The following is a 16787-nucleotide window of genomic DNA, read 5'->3' on the forward strand; positions in this document are numbered from 1 at the left end:
TGTTGATTACCACCAATAGCACAAAAGTTAGGGTTTCTGTAAATTTTAAATCTCACCATTGCCTCATCTATTTCTACATCAATTACCTATATCCTGTGGGCGGCACGGTGGCACAGTGGTTAGCACTGCTGCCTCACAGCGCCTGTAGACCCGGGTTCAATTCCCGACTCAGGCGACTGACTGTGTGGAGTTTGCACGTTCTCCCCGTGTCTGCGTGGGTTTCCTCCGGGTGCTCCGGTTTCCTCCCACAGTCACAAAGATGTGCGGGTCAGGTGAATTGGCCAAGCTAAATTGCCCGTAGTGTTAGGTAAGGGGTAAATGTAGGGGTATGGGTGGGTTGCGCTTCGGCGGGTCGGTGTGGACTTGTTGGGCCGAAGGGCCTGTTTCCACACTAAGTCTAATCTAATCCTGTCCCAACCTCTTTACACCTCTGACGTCTTGTACCACACTCACTTCCACTGATCCAATCCTGCCAGCAGGGCAGTCTCATTTCCACTCTTGAAACCTTTTCCATAAACCCCTGATCCTCTCTCTACATCTACTCCGCACCCCCCCCCTTAAAAATGTTTACTAATCCACTTCAATATTTATTTATTTCAAGCTTTGTGTCATTTTTAGTTGACATAGAAATGGAGAGATACCATAGAAAACCGCAAAGTATTATGAAAAATTAATATGACTAAATCATGTAGTGAATTCAAAGAATACATGCAACTTAATGCAGAACCATCATATACCGAGTACATGTAAACTGTCACATATCATATATATTAGGAACATAGAAACAAGATTAAGCAATTTCAGTTCCTTAAATTTGTTCTATCATTTAATATGATCATGGTTTACGTATGATCAAACTTTTACCCATCTTTGCCCCATATCTCCTAATACATTTTATTAACAAAAATACATCAGTCTCAGATTTAAAGCTAACAAATGAACCGACTACCATCTTCTGTGTACTATAATATTTCTTAATTTCACTCTGAAAAGTCTGACTCTAACTTTTAAACCCTGTCCTCTCGCTCTAGACCTTCCAACGGTGGAAATAGTTACTATTTACCCTCTCTTCGTAAGAACTTCAGTCAAGCCAAACTTTAACCTTGTATATTATTTTGAACATAACCTCATTTGCGTAACCTCTCTTTGTTATTTAGTCCAGCTTGCTATCATTCTAGTATATCAATGTTGCACTGCCTCTAAGACTAACATATAATTCTTTGGGTGTGGTGTCCAGAACTGCTGACACTACTCTAGGTGTGGTTCAGGCAGCCCCTCTATGAAACTTAACTCCTACACCCTTGAATTCTAGTCCTCCAGCCACCAAAAGCCTACACCTATTAACATTTTGATTAATGTCTGTACCAGCTTGTGACACTTTAATGATCTTTATACGAAGTCCGCCATATCTATATTTTTAAAATTAAGTCTTGCCTTCATAGAGTAACTTTACTTAGGGTGGCACAAAAATACATTTTTTAAATTGTATCACTGTTATTTTGGAGCCATGATTAGATTAGATTACAATGTGGACACATGCCTTTCGGCCCAACAAGTCCAACTGAGCCTCCAAAGGGATAACCCACCCAGTCAAGTATTCGCTTGACTTGCACATCTTTGGACTGTGTTAGGAAACCGGAGCACCCAGAGGAAACCCACGCAGAGAAGGGGAGAATGTGCAAACTCCACACAGACTGTTGTCCAAGTCTGGAATCGAACCTGGGACCCTGGTGCTGTGAGGCAGCAGTGCTAACCACTGAGCCACTGTGGAGGTGCTAGTGTTGGACTGGGGTGGACAAGGCCAGAAGTCAGAAGACACCAGGTTATACTCCAACAGGTTTATTTGAAATCACATTCTTTCAGAGCACTGCTCCTTCATGAAGTGAAAACCTTTGCCATTGATTCCATCCTTTCCCCATTCCCAACTTTCACCTAACGAAGGGGCAGAGATCCGAAAACTTGTGATTTCATATAAACCTGTTGAACTATAACCTGATGTCGCATCACTTCTGACTTTGTTATATAGCAGCCAATTTACAAACAGCAAGATCCACTAACAGCAAAAGCAGATGATTTTTTTTAGTGATGTTAAGTTAAGGATAAATACTGCCCATGACACCAAGGAGAAATCTGTTGCTCTTTTCTGAATCAGGACGGTATAATCCTTTAAGCACTTGAGAGATGGACAAGGCATTAGCTTAAAATCTCGTCCAAAAGATCACATTTCTGACAGCGCACCATACCTTGGAGGGTGGCCACCCTGGAATAAATTGTATGCTCAAATCTCTGGAGTGGACCCTACACCTACAATCTTTGGACTCAGAGGTAAGAGTTTTGCACTCTGATCCACTGTGCTCACCTTGAATTGCGTCACACCACCCCAACCGAACCAAGTAGAAATTGACACATATAACTTTGCAAACAAGTCCATTTTTGAGGTTGGTTTTGTTGGGGGAGCTATGTCAGCTGCTGTCTTATAACAATCTCTGATTGCCCATCATAACGCTGTTGAAAGGCAGAAAATGATTGCAATTCTCAATCCCTTACACAACATTCGTTGGCCGGAATGAAATGTAATTCACTGGATGCAAGCGAGACCCCTTCCGTACCATCGGCATCAATACCCCAGCACCCTCACCTCCGATCGATACCCTCTTCCCAAACTGCACATGTCAAAGATTTGAAAACTATATACAGTGTACAGATGCTACAGCTGCTGTTTTCTCAAAACAAGTTGCTGGATCCTTTACTAATGAGGAGAGTCATAAAAATGTCAAGCACTCGGCAAAGAGCTCTTAATCGGCTCTGACTCGCCCTCGGAGGCATTTCAGAAACAAAAAGCAGATTTATGTCTTTTTTTTAAACTGTACTGTGTGGAGTTGTGTCCACAGTCGCCACTGGGAAGGGTCGTCTACTCTTTCATTTCCTCCTTTATTTCCTAGATTTTTCTGAACAACCGTTTCCCTCTGTTAGCTGTCACAAGCACTATCGCTTTTGATAGGAAGAAAATGCCAGGACATATTCCACTTTCCTTGCCAACCGTTTATTTTTAAACTCAAAAAACGGTTTATGCCATCATGTTGAATTTTAAACCCGTGGGGTTCAGATGGCAGAGCAGTATAACGCGTGCCCATGTTCCAAAAACAAACCTACTCAGGGTTTGAGAAAGAATATAAAAGAGCTGACAGTGGGAACAGTGGGCTGAATTTTAAAAAGGTTTCTGAAGTGCGCTGAGGAAGGATTCAAAACAGGTTGGGGGTGGGGGAGAGGCAGGACTTGTTCTGTCAGTGAGTAACTCGCGTATCCGACAGAAGGTAAGCGTCTTCACAGCGGTTGTTTTGAAGTTTGGAGGATGGGGTGTTTTTTTTTGGGGGGGGGGGGGGTTGCCTTCATAAAGCAACTGAGTTCCGAGGTGCCTCTTTGGAAATCGTACCCACGGAATAGGCAGCTTGCCAGACAAGCCTTCTGTGGTGTGACCGCAGTGCATTCAGGCTTTAATGAAATCCAGGCAGCACACATTACATGGTGTATCAGCCGAGAGCCAGCCTCCCTACAGTAATCACGACTGATATATATTTTCAAAAAACACGCACACACTAGGCACAGAGTCGGCGGGTGGGAGAGAGAAAAACAGAAGTGAATTCGTTCTAATGTACCCAGTTATTTTTAGTTTGAACGAGATACAACCTAGGTCAGTCCGCGTTCTGTGAATGTATTAACATTTTGCAAACTGTCGCCCCCACCCCCCCTTTCGTAGACATCCCTCAGTGGTCAGAGTGAGAATGGGATCGCACTGCCCTGTTTGTTTGTTGCTATACAATCCTGGGATCATCCTCTGACGAGTTTCGGAGAAAAGAATGGACTTTCACCAGCAAGGGCCTCATGCAGACAGGCTGACGGGGGTGCGAGCAAACCTACATGGAAAAGTCATCCAGAACTGCAGTCCTCACTGCTGAACCAGATTCTTATCAACAGCACCTATTTTCGGGGGTGGGAGGAGAGAAGAGGCAGCTTCGCACCACGAATTTCTACTCAGCGGCAAAGCTAAAGAGGGGTAAGTGTTTCTGGAATGTCCTCACTCGTTAAACGTAAAACTTGAAACTAATTGCATTTTATCTTACTCGACCTGAGTGTTTCATGGCAACCGCTGGAGCCTAGTTCTTGTCCACCTGCTTTAAAACAACTTCTAAACAGTCGTTCACCAATTTTCAGCAATGCATGATAATGAGGTCCAACTGGGCTTGAATCATGGCTTGTATGTTTTCTGGACGCATACCTATAAACTAATGACAACGTGAGCATCTAAGAGTTAGTGAGTGACTTTTCCTTGGAACGCATTGCGCTGGAAGTTTGCAATTTACATTTTCATTTCACATCCACTGACATGAGTAAACTGCAGGGCAACATACACTCGACATTCATCTACTGCTGCTCAAACAATGATAAATCACAGGTACTGACAGCTCCCCTGCAAGCTTTAGTGAGATATAGATAACAATGTAAAAGGTGGCTATCACTTTCTATCCATTCAAATTGTTCAGAGATGACAGAACAAATTGTGATCAAATGGTAAGGCACAGACGAGGAAGATGGGATGGGAGAATGAGGTGGCACTGGTTTGGGATCAGGTCTTAGCAACTGCAAGTTGGCAAAATGACACCTGAGTGATCTTTTTTACACTGGGGACTATCGCCAATTCTCAGCTGGCCCTGCAGATGGTGATGTGCATGGCAATTACAGAACCAGGGTCACAGTTTGAGGATGTGGGGTAAACCATGAGTTGAGGAGAAATTTCTTCATCCAGAGAGTGGTGAGCCTGTGGAACTCACCACCTCAGAATGCAGTCAAGGGCAAAACATTGTGTGATTTCAAGGAGTGAATGTAGCACTTGATCTTAAAAGAATCAAAGAATGTGGGGGAAAAGCAGGAACAGGCTGATCAGTCATGATCATAATGAATGGTGAGAAAGACTCAAGGGTCAAATTGCCTTCTTCTGTTGGTATTTTCTAGGTTTCTATCACCCAGAATATGTTGGAGTGGGACATCATACAATGTACACCGCTGACTTAGACTTGTTTCCTCAATCGGTGTCAGTGGGGGAGCACTTTGGGGCAAGTGATCATAATTCTATTAGTTTTAAAACAGTCATGGGAAGTTTTAGAACTGATCGTAAAGTTAATGTTCTAAATTGGAGTAAGGCCAATTTGACGGTTATAGACACAAACTTTCAGAAGTTTATTGGGTGAAGCTATTCACAGGGAACAGGATGGTTGGGAAATGAAAGGCCTTTAAGAATGACATTCAATTAAACCTGTTGGACTATAACCTGGTGTTGTGTGATTTTTAAGAATGAAATAATGAGAGTTCAGAGACAGTATGTTCTTTTTAATGTGAAGAGCAAGGGAAGGCTGGACTCTATAACTACAGGAATGAGATTTCAACATTTTTTGTCTTTCTGGGCCAGAGCTTGAATGGCATTGCAGGAACGTAAATCTCCCAGTTAATAAAATTCTTACACTGCTAAGTGCCAGCCCTAACTTTCTGCAACCCAAGTTCAGAGGGAAATTAACACACAAATGTAATAATTTCACAAAATTGACAGTAGTTTGACATTAAGCACCCATTCTTGTAAGGCTAATAGATCATTCAGTAAATTGTGGCGATTTACAATTCATAGGCAATCCCTTTCTTGCCATAAGTTGCTGGGAAATTTACACATTAATCACCTTTTGGATAACTAAACTCGCCATTAGTTTGGCAGCAAAGTGTGAGTCAAAATCCAAGAGGTGTCTTTGTTCACTCAACTACCAGCTGCAGACATGGGCTCAGGTTTGTATTGTACATGGTGCCATAGCAATAGTTAGGTTTCTCTTGGGATCAGCAAGTACAGGTCAGGTATCATTGTCTCTCCTAATTAAAGGAATATTCACTAACCATAACATTCGAAGAATTATTTATTCAATTAAGTCAGCCTGAAAAGGATTTATACTCTACAAACACAAAAACTTATCAATTGAACAGGAAAACATTGGTCCAATTCTGAAGCTTTGCATGAACACAGTTCACAAATCAGTGTACCATTTTCAATCATCAGTTCTGGCTTGTCACAGAAAAATGAATGGAATTGCAGAATGAATCTTAAATCATTGCTAAAAAAATCACAGAACTAATTTATTAAAGAGAATAGACTTGTGTAACAATCCTAACTAAATAATGCAAGCTTACCAAAAATTCACAAAAGCTTTGAAATTCCATGCAGTAATACTGAATTTCTTGAGTTACGATAAGTTCTAGTACAGAGTGCGAGAGTCAGAGAGATGTACAGAATGGAAACAGACCCTTCAGTCCACATTGTCCATGCCAACCAGATATCCTACATTAATCTAGTCCCATTTGCCACCGCTTGGCCCATATCCCTCTAAACTCTTCCTATTCATATATACATCCAGGTGCCTTTTAAATGTTGTAATTGTACCAGTCTCCACTACTTCCTCTGGCAGCTCACTCCATATATACACTAACCTCTACATGAAAAAGTTGCCCCTAGGTCCCTTTTAAATCTTTCCCCTCTCACCCTAAACCTATGCCCTCTAGTTCTGGACTTCCCCAAGGGAAAATACCTTGTCTATTGTTCATTCCCCTCATGATTTTATAAACCTCTATAAGGTCACCCCTCAGTCTCCAACACTTCTGGGAAAACAGCCCCAGCATATTCCGCCTCTCCCTATAGCTCAAACCTTCCAACTTGGCAACGTCCTTGTAAGACAGCAAGGTTATACATATCTGCTTCTGTGCTGTGAGTTCTCCCACACAGGTTCCTCCAAGATCAGCTGTGAATTTCACAATTTTCTTAGATGCATTCTGATGTCTAAAAATACTTGAACTCAAACAGCAAAGGCAGTAGCTGTGCAGATTCACTGCTGTGACAGACAGCAGTGTTGGCTTCTTTCTGTCTCCATCTCTCTCACTGGCCATGTGGTCACTGCTTTTATTCTCTTCTTCCTTTTAAAAATGCCATTGTTTTGATCTTTTTCTCCCCAAAGTTCCAAAACAATGCAACATCTTATAAAACAGTAACTACTACTCCTGGAATTCGAGGAAATCACCTCCAACACCTAAAACACCTCAAAGAAGGTGCAGCTCTTACAGCCACAATTTTTTCCCATCCTCCAATTTGGATTATTCAGAATCGAGGCCAGCAAAGATTCATTGTTGTCCCTTCCTTGTTTGTTTGAGATAATGATGAACCTTCTTCAAGTACTGTTTTTATGTAACTGAGTAATTTGCTGGGAATATTTCTAGAAAGCATTAAAAGTTATCAGCATAATCTTAGGGTTAGCAACATTGTTTGATGCATTCCTGGAGTCTTATTCACATGGCTTGCATCTTCCAACCACACCACCTGGTTAAATAGCCCTTTTAATATCTCCCAATCACCAATTTTGTATGTGATAATGAACTATGCCTCACAGTGTCAGGGACCCAGGTTCGATTCCAGCCTTGGGCAACTGTCTGTATGGAGTTTACACATTCTCCCTGTGTCTGCGTGTGTTTTCTCCAGGCACTCCAATTTCCTCCCACAGTCCACAAATGTGTCAGTTAGGTGGATTGGCCACTCAGAATTGTCCATCGTGTCCAGGGAATGTGCAGGCAGGGTGGACTAGCCATGGGAAATGCAGGGTTACAGAGATAGGGTAGGGGTCTGGATCTGGGTGGGATGCTCTTCAGAGGATTGGAGTGGACTTGATGGGCTAAATGGTCTGCTTCCACACTGTAGGGATTCTGTGGTTCTATGATATGATGTATGAAAATTAGAAAATAAAAACAAGCTTTTTGTTTTTAGAAGCACCCTTATGATTACCCCCTATTTCCCACCCAAAGCTGTTACCAGTACATTCCAAGAGGTTAGTCTGTCATTCAAAGAACGTCCAGGACAATCTTGGAGGGATGGCAACCCTACATAGAGAAGCATTAGAATCATGCAGAGGTTAGATTGGCTAGAGATGTCTGTGAGCCAGATGGATATTTTATGCATTATTTATATTTAGAGTGTGCCTTTCCTTATTTAATTAATTCAATCTCAAGAATTGCATGCTAGGTTTGAATTCATGGGCTCTGGTTTGCTAGTGATGCTACATGAAACCAGTGGACTACTGAATCATTTCAAAAAACATGCAAGATTATTCGAATGCTTATCTTTTTGGACACTTTGATTGCTTCATAAAATGTCAACACGCTATAAGCCTGGACACAAAATCTAAAAGGGACACAGGCATCAGAATCAGAAATAACAATCGCAGTCAGTGGAGCAGATGAATTTAATTTGGCACAGCTCATCTCAAAAGCTTTGTGAATTCCTCTGAGCTACTCCCAAATACAGAGACAGATTGTAATATAAGCTTTTGCATCGGTATCTGAGCAGCAAGTCAGAATACACAGATGCACTTAACTGCTAACTGTCATTATAGTCTATAGGAAATGTTTACAGCATGCCTGCTGATCACTGCAATGATGCTAACAGTAAACTTCTACAAATGTACTTTTGACCTACTTCAGCTTGTCATTACAGTCTTCACATTGACTTTGCAAATCATGTAGGAATTTAACTTCGGCTGCCAGCAAGAAAAATTTGAATTTACAACTCCAGGATACCCCAAAGCACTTTACAGTGAATGAAGTAATTATGAATTGCAATCTCTTTTGTAATGTAGGGAACATAGCTAAGTACAAACTGACAACAAAGTCCTACAAATAGCAACATTACTAAATCAGGTCATCAGGACATTGTCACAATGGTGTTGGCTGGGGTTTACCAGCTGATCAGGATTCCAAGGAGAATACTGCTGATGTTGGAAGTTTGAAATAAACACAGAAAATTCAGCAGGTCTGGCAGCATCTATGGTGTAAGAAAGAGTTATTGCTTTGAGTCCAGCATGACTCTTCTTCAGAATAAAATGTCATACTCGAATCAAAACGTTGACAGTTTCTCGATTTTCTTTCTACTGATGCTGACAGACCTGTTGAATTCCTCCATCTATTTCTGTTTTTGCTCCAACATCCACCATTGTTTGTTTGATTCTATTGTTCTGACTTGCACAAACTCCTTTTACAAGTTCCTACACTATGTAATTACACTAAATCAGAATCTTTCTCCCTTGACCTTTCCCACTCAGCAAGATAAAGTATAATATTCTGTCAAAGGTCAGGCTCAAAAAGATAAATAGTTGAAGAAACTCATCAGTTCTGGCAGCATCTGTGGAGACAAAGCAGAGTTTGCGTTTCAGGTCCAGTGACCACTCTTTAGAACTGACTGTAGCTAGGAGAAGATTGGTATATATGCTGCAGATGGGGTGTGAGGAGCGGGGAGGGGTAAACAATAGGTGGAGATGGAGCCCAGTGAGAGTATAGCAGTTGGGCAGACAAAGCAGTGAGCAAATGTCAGCCTGCAAGAATCAGTATCTGTGAATGGGAATCATTAGTGGCTGCCAATGAGTTGGTTGTGGTGGAAGCCCATGTGATGACAAGGTCTGATGTGCGGAGGTTTCATTACTTTTGAAATGAAGAGTTCACCACGAAGTGAAGACTCTCATCCCAAAACTGATGGACAATGAGAGTTAATCTTGGGCAACATCCTGTTTTAAACCATAAGTAGTAGGAACCAGAGTAGACCACCTGGTCCTTGAAGCCACCAATCAATCGGATCATGGCTGATCCAATATTAAACATATTCACTTTTTTGTTTTCCCTGTCACCCTTGATTTCCCTATTGATCAAGAATCTATCCATCTCAACCTTAAATATACAAAGGAATTTTGAGATGCTATCATTGAGAGAGTGGCAGAAAGTCCATTTTAACAAGAATATTGTTATAGTGGATATAGACTGATTTACAGAAACAAGATATATTAAGTATCTCCCCTCTCAGGTTACACTGTTTTGAAGAGCAGAGCAGGGCAGGGCTTATGCCCGAAACGTCGATTCTCCTGCTCCTTGGATGCTGCGTGACCTGCTGTGCTTTTCCAGCAACACATTTTCATCTCTGATCTCTAGCATTTGCAGTCCTCACTTTCTGCTAATCAACATGTCCTGACCAATACGCAGAAAGGATTTATGAGAACAGTGCCATGGACAACAATTTAAGTTATGAAGGTGGATTGGAGAAGTTAGAAGTATATTCCTCAGAGAAGAGAAGACTATTTGGAGGTCTGATAGAGGTTTCTAAAATCATGATGGGTTTAAACAGAACAGATAGGTGAAATTGTTCACTGCAATGAAAGGATGGCACTTAGCAAAATCCTCTTTTGGAGAGCGGACACAGAAGGAGCTGATTGCTTCCTTTACGTTAGAATAATTCTGTGATATGTATTACTTAACCAACACCACTGAAACAGATTATTTGGTCATTAGCACATTGCTCTTTGCGGAACCTTGCTATGCACAGACTGTCTGCCATACTTCTTGCATTAAAGAAGGCACCTTGAGTCATCTTCAGGTTGTGAATAGTATGAAGTAAAGAGAGGCTTTTCTTAAGATGTTCAGACAGGATTGCCATGCATCTATCAGGACAAAGATACAATATGCACGAAGCATAGTTCAGGAATGTACTCCTCTATAGAGGAGAATTCTGTTCATAGTTATTGGCTTTCAGTAAGCTTCTTGTTTTAACTGCAGTACTATGTGAGCTCTGATACTACCTTTCTATAACTAAAAGCTTATCTGCTGCCAGGAATGAAACAATACTGTGGAAAGCAAGGAAAAGGAGGCCCCTATACATTTAAATAAATGTGAAACTCATATCTGCTCTAAATATCTGAAGCCACATTAGCTTAGGGCATTTTTGTTCTGCAACCAACTTGGCTCAAGCTATTAAAGTGGAATGTAATACATGGTCTCTTCTGACATTAATGTATGTTGTGCATGACACTCATACCCATTAGCAGAAAAATTGCTTAAATCCACAACTCTGAAATTCATGATGAATGGGGGTTGGGGGAATGGCAAAGGGACACAGATCCAGAGTGCAGACAACTTTCCATTCGCCCACTGACGTCACTGCTACTTCATCTGAAAACCTAGGTCAAGGTTACTTAAATGTAAAGAGTGAAGAACATTACTGTTTGCAAGTTAACCAAGTCACCTTCCTGATCATTAAAGAGGAGGGAGAAGAAGTGAGAAACAGGAGTGGAGGAGCAGGGGAATGTGCAGACTATAGGGTTGGGGGATTAAGTAGAGGGACAAGTAGGGGGGATGCAGAGAGAAGGGGAAAGGCAGAAGAACAAACAGGAGGAGATTAAGGTACAGGGTGGTAAGGGGGGATAGGGAAGCAGAAGGTGAGGAGTAAGGACAGGATAGGTGGAGGGGGGATTTTCTGTGGGATCTTTTACAACATTTCAGTGTTCTGGAAATAATTAACATTGTTAAATGTTAAAAGAAAACGATGTTTCTATCTGATCAATTGCATTGTAAAACTGGTTTTTATATTTCTGTCCCCCTTCCCCACAACATTTCTGCCTACAGCCTCGGTGATCTTAGTTGCCAGTACCCCACGGGTGTCAAATGCTTCCCACCTACCCAGCCTTTTGCTTCAAACATATTGCTAGTTTATGTGGCATCTAATATATAAGGTTAAGTATATTGCTTTTGAGACAATACTTGTAACAGTCAGATTTCACTGGTAAACAGTATATTACGTACAATAAGAAAAAGGCAGCACAGGGTATATATGTGAGATGTTAACTCAGCGACTTTAATGACAAAGGGCATAAAAAGAGGTGTTTTTCTTCACAAAGCTGAATCAACAACATTTCTTGTTCAACCCATTTCACGGTTTACACATAATTAAGCTTGCACTCAGGTTGTAATTTGCAGAGAAAAAATATTAATTTAAGCAGTGAATCATGCAGCATGAGCAGTATACTATTCCTTACCTAAGCAGAGAGCTCAGAAACTTGCCCTCATACTGTCGCAGCTCTAAGCAAAGCAAAGTTCTCTCTTCCAACCTGTAAGTGTAGAGGAGTCCTGCCATTGTAGCAGGAGGTCATGAGTTCAAGTGCTACTCCAGAGACTTGAGTGCATAGATACTTGTAATGAAGTGGTGAAGAAGCGCTGTGCTGTCATAGGTTCTATCTTTTGGATGCTACATTAAAATAAGATGTGTTTGCCCACACAGGAGGGCATAAAGGTCCCCTCATACTATTCTAAGAACAGGGATGTTCCCTTGCTGTCCTGACCAACATTTATCCTTGAATCAAGATCAATAAAGATAAATTACTCATGATACCTTGTTGTGCACAAATTAACTGCAGCTTGCTATACCTTTAAAGATAAAATATCCATTGACTATGAAGTGCTTTGGGAGGTCCTAACTTCATGAAACATGTTACTTTTAATCCTATGGAGAAAACATGTTCATGTGAATCAATGGGTGAAACTGGAAGTTGACAATGTTTGAAGAGTCAAACATACACGTGATACAAGGCACTACAGCTTGCAGTTACTTCTGGGGGAAAGGCGAGTGTGTCTGATTGGGCATCCCAGAGGGCTTATCTCCGAATTATGGGGTCAGCCGGGAGAGCCTCCCAATCATGTGGCCCCCCGAGGGGATAGAAGCTTGTAATCACACAGGACTCCAGGGCAACTAATTGCTGAGCAGCACACTGATGGAACTCTTGCCTTAGAGTCAGAGGTCCTCTGTTTGCATTACACTCATGGAAACAATTACCAGAGAAACCTGTCGTACTTTGCTACACAGTTTTACAGGTATAAAACTGCAAAAGCAATATTAACTCTCTGGGGTTTCAGCTACTATTGTTTAGTAGGGACATCGGTTCAACCCTGTGGCTATTTTATTGTCTGCTGAAAAGAATTCTTTAAGCCAAGTAATTTGGATGATTTGAGAATTGACCTCAACACATTTTTCCATCAGAACTGTCAAAACCAATATAATTATATTTTGAAAAGTCATGGATTAGTCCACATGCTGAACCATCAGAAGCTAAATGCTTGAAATATTTTGCTTGCAGTTGGAAACACTGGTCTTTCACTTTGTGAGTGTGTCTTTACTGCACAGATTTGAGCCCATAATGCCAAAGGGTGTAAATATGAGAACAAGTTGCATAAACCATGCTTATATTCCTCTGAATATTGAAGATTTAATGGGTGAGACAATTGAAATGCTTGATTTGATTACAGGAGCTAACAATCTATCTCCATCTACCCGATATCCTCTAATGGAGAGCGAACAAAGGAACGAAACCTCCAAATGAGGAGCTAGGCTATTTGTGGCAGATGTCAGGAAGTACTTCTTTACACGAAGGACATGGAAATATCGAAGATCATCCCTACCCAAGAAGCTGTTGAGACAGGGGGGAATTACAGGGAGGCAGAACTGTGGTGACAATGTCACTGATTTAGTAATCCAGAACCCCAAGTTCTAGCTATGGGTTAGAATTGCATCATAGCAGATGATGAAATTTGAATTCATTACAAATCTGGAATAAAAAGCAAGCCTAATGATGACTGTATAACCACTGTTGAAAGTCACAAAAACCCATCTGGTTCACTAATGTCCTTTATGTAAGGGAATCTCCAGTTTTACCTGGTCTGGCCTATAGGTGACTCCAGACCCATAATGATGTGGTTGACATTTAATGGCCACTAGACAACTGGAAAGGAGCATAAATTCCAGCCCAGTCAACAATGCCCACATCCCAAGAACGAATAAAAGTTGAAAATTTCAAAACTGAGATTGGGGGATTTACATCAGGGCTATGGAATTGTGATGGAATGGATGTAATGAAAACACAGATCAGTTACCATCTAGTTGAACAGCAGAACAGGTGCAAATGGTTAAATGGCCTATTTCTGTGCTGTTAATCATCCAGGTGATTTGATATGAAATATCCTTCTAGAATTTTTCATCACTGCCAGTTTTAATGTGTCAGCATTTTAACCTGAGAATAAACAATTCCATCAATAAATAAAAAGGTACAAGAGATCTTAATTATGAAGAGACTCGGGTTCTTTTCATTACAGAAGGTTAAAAGGGAATTCGATCGGGTATCGAAATTATAAGCTGTCTTGCCACAGCACAAGAAATATTATATAAATTAATGAAATACGTTTTGAAGTAAAGAGCTTTGGCACATCCCAAGATTATGAAAAGTGCTATAAAACTGCAAGTGCTTTCTTTATAAGCTGAAAAGAATCTTGTTTCCACTGTTCAGTGGGCCAGCATCAAATATTTCACCAATTACATGAAGTTAAAATGTTGCCTTCAGCTGTGGGATTTCAAGCATGGAACATCTGACCAGGAACTATGGTGGGGGGTGCAGGAAATCCAGAAACAGCTTTTAAAAGGGATAAGGGCAAGCATAAAACATTTAGGGGGAAAGAAAAGTTAAAATCATGAGCAAACTTGCAAGCAAACAGGAATATATGAGTTAATGAGTCAGAATGAGGCTGAATGGCCTCCTCCAAAACTGTGAAAATATGATTTCACAAAACTTTCTGTTTAGTTTACAGTGGAACAATGTTAGATGACCATTCAGAGTCCACACATTCATAGCTTCTTTTTGGATTAAGGAAGGAAGATGGAAACATTTGTAGCCCTGTTTCAGCACAATAGCAACCTGTGTTTATATAGCATCTTTAACTTAAGAAAACATTCCAAGGTACTTCACAGGAGCATTATCAGTCAATGTGACACCAGACCACAAAAGAACTAATGGATCGAAGACTTGGTCAAACAAGGAGGGTTTAAAAAGTACACAAGGTATCAAAATTTAAGGGGGGAATTCCACAACTTTGGGCCTAGTCACTAAAAGCAGACTGTTGAAAATGAAGAATGCACAAGACATCAGAATGGAGGAGTGCAATGAACTCTGAGGGTTGAAGTAGCGAGAGAGAGGGAGGGAGGAGCAAAGATGATTTTCAAAACATTGATGAGAAGTTTAAAAGTGCAGGCAATACGGAATAAAGTGCTTACTAACTATTGAGCAAAGTGACCATCAACCATGAAGAAATTCAGGCTCCAGATGGTCAGACCTTGCCAGCCTCCAGTGAGCAATTAGGTGAGAACAGGGGCACAGCTGAATTGTTACAAAATCTTTTTGTAATTAGTGGATTGCATTGTTTCTTTGCTGGTGCAATTTTACATAGTGACAGCTGATAAAATGTCACCAAGCAAATTTGCAAAAAAAAAGCATCATAAGCAACTGAATGTTCATAACCCAGCACATGGAATGTGTCTCCAAGGATAGACTGGAATATTTTCCTTGGAAAAATTCCATCAGTGATGTACTCTGGGCTACAAAAATAAATCGGAGGAAAGAGTTGGGCTATCATGTGTAAAAACAACTGTTAATTGCACTGTGCCATAGAGTTCAGGAAAACAGACACACTCTTGTGCAGAAAACAGTCTGCTCTGCTACACCATGTATCAGCCAAGACGATTTCCTTCCTCTAACTGGCTTTGCAGTATGACTTCCCCTCTGTCTTTATGTAATGGCATATGGTAAGGTAAAACAAAATAGCTTATTAAAATTCCATTTGAAGTCACAATATTAAAGCAGGATTTTCTCATTTATGCATTCCAGATTCTCAAAGTCAAGTCACCCATCTACTCCAACACTAAATGTATCGGCCTTTTGTTCATTTTGAAGGGGAAGTTCATTTACAATTTTATACATTGCATAGCACTGTTTTTTGTCCAATTCATTAAAGGCAAAGTATTTCAGAGCAGTCTCAAGAGCAAGTATCACACGGAGGGCAGGTGTTTCATGACCAAGGTGGGCAATACAATTCATTCCATCAGATGAGATTTAATTGTTTCAACAGTAAACCCCGCCACCATCACCACCATCGTGCCCTCTAATGGTCACATTAAGAGCAGCAGGTAGCAAGGTAGGCAGTCTAGTAGCTAGGTACCCACACAACACTGGTCTGGGTTGCCAACCCTCCAGGATTATCCTGGAATCTCCAGGAATTAAAGATTAAGCTCTTCAACCCATTACCAACAATGTGGAAGAGAAATCTTCAAAGCATGGATTATTCGTTTCCAATTTTCTGTAAATCTTTTGCTTATTGGTTTTAACAGTGGTTTGAACAATGTTTTCTGGAAATCTAAGTACATGGTATGCCAATATGCTCCTCCTCCACAGTGCATGTTACTCTTCAAAAAAAACTTCAATAAATTGATTAAATGTGATTTCCCTTTCACAAAACTATGGTGACTCTTCCCAATTACCTACAGGCTACACCTGTAGCCTGATTAATGATCAATTCTAACACCTTCCTCGTGACTGATGTCAAGCTAACTGACTTCAAGGTTTTTAACCTCCATTCTCAAAGAAAGGGTTTATATTTGCTACTTTCCAGTCAGATGGAAACTTTCCAGAATGCAGCTAGTTTTGGAAAACACTGCTTCACCATTCCAGCCAGACTCAAAACAGTACCACATTCACGACCCTCTCGGAACACTGTCAGAATCTTAATGAGATAAATCCAAAACACCACTGAGAGTTCTGTAAATGCTGCATTTCATAAAAAAACAGTAACTCTGAGTTAACAGTAATCTCAGAGCATGCTTTTGCAGAATCACCTGGTCAGTAGTTGGGTGTTCCTTTGCAACAAATGAAATGTGTATCACATGATGTTTTACAGCTACAAGGTAAAACAATGTTTTATTTTCCAAACATTTCTCAATTTGGAGCATTTAAGTGGAATCCTTTCTTGGAATAAATCTTCAAGACTAGCCCTTTTTTTAAATTAATGAACCTCAGAATCCA

General features: G+C 40.7%; 2 protein-coding genes across 3 annotated transcripts in view; one reads left to right on the plus strand and one right to left on the minus strand.

The window, feature by feature from the left end:
- Positions 1–16787, minus strand: part of LOC132825488 (uncharacterized protein C7orf50 homolog) — a 408037-nt gene that overhangs the window by 34728 nt on the left and 356522 nt on the right. The window lies entirely within an intron of this gene.
- The window catches only part of gpr146 (G protein-coupled receptor 146), a 110476-nt gene continuing 95984 nt past the window's right edge, over positions 2296–16787 (plus strand). The window contains exons 1-2 of one of the 2 annotated variants that reach the window (XM_060840811.1): positions 2296–2325; positions 3758–4054. The gene's annotated coding sequence lies outside the window, so the exon portion shown is untranslated. Of the gene's footprint in view, positions 2326–3087; positions 3315–3757; positions 4055–16787 lie in introns of those variants that run through there. The other variant, XM_060840810.1, reaches the window with a different exon arrangement.

This window comes from Hemiscyllium ocellatum, chromosome 20 (assembly GCF_020745735.1).
Source record: "Hemiscyllium ocellatum isolate sHemOce1 chromosome 20, sHemOce1.pat.X.cur, whole genome shotgun sequence".
Classification (NCBI taxonomy): Eukaryota; Metazoa; Chordata; class Chondrichthyes; order Orectolobiformes; family Hemiscylliidae; genus Hemiscyllium; species Hemiscyllium ocellatum.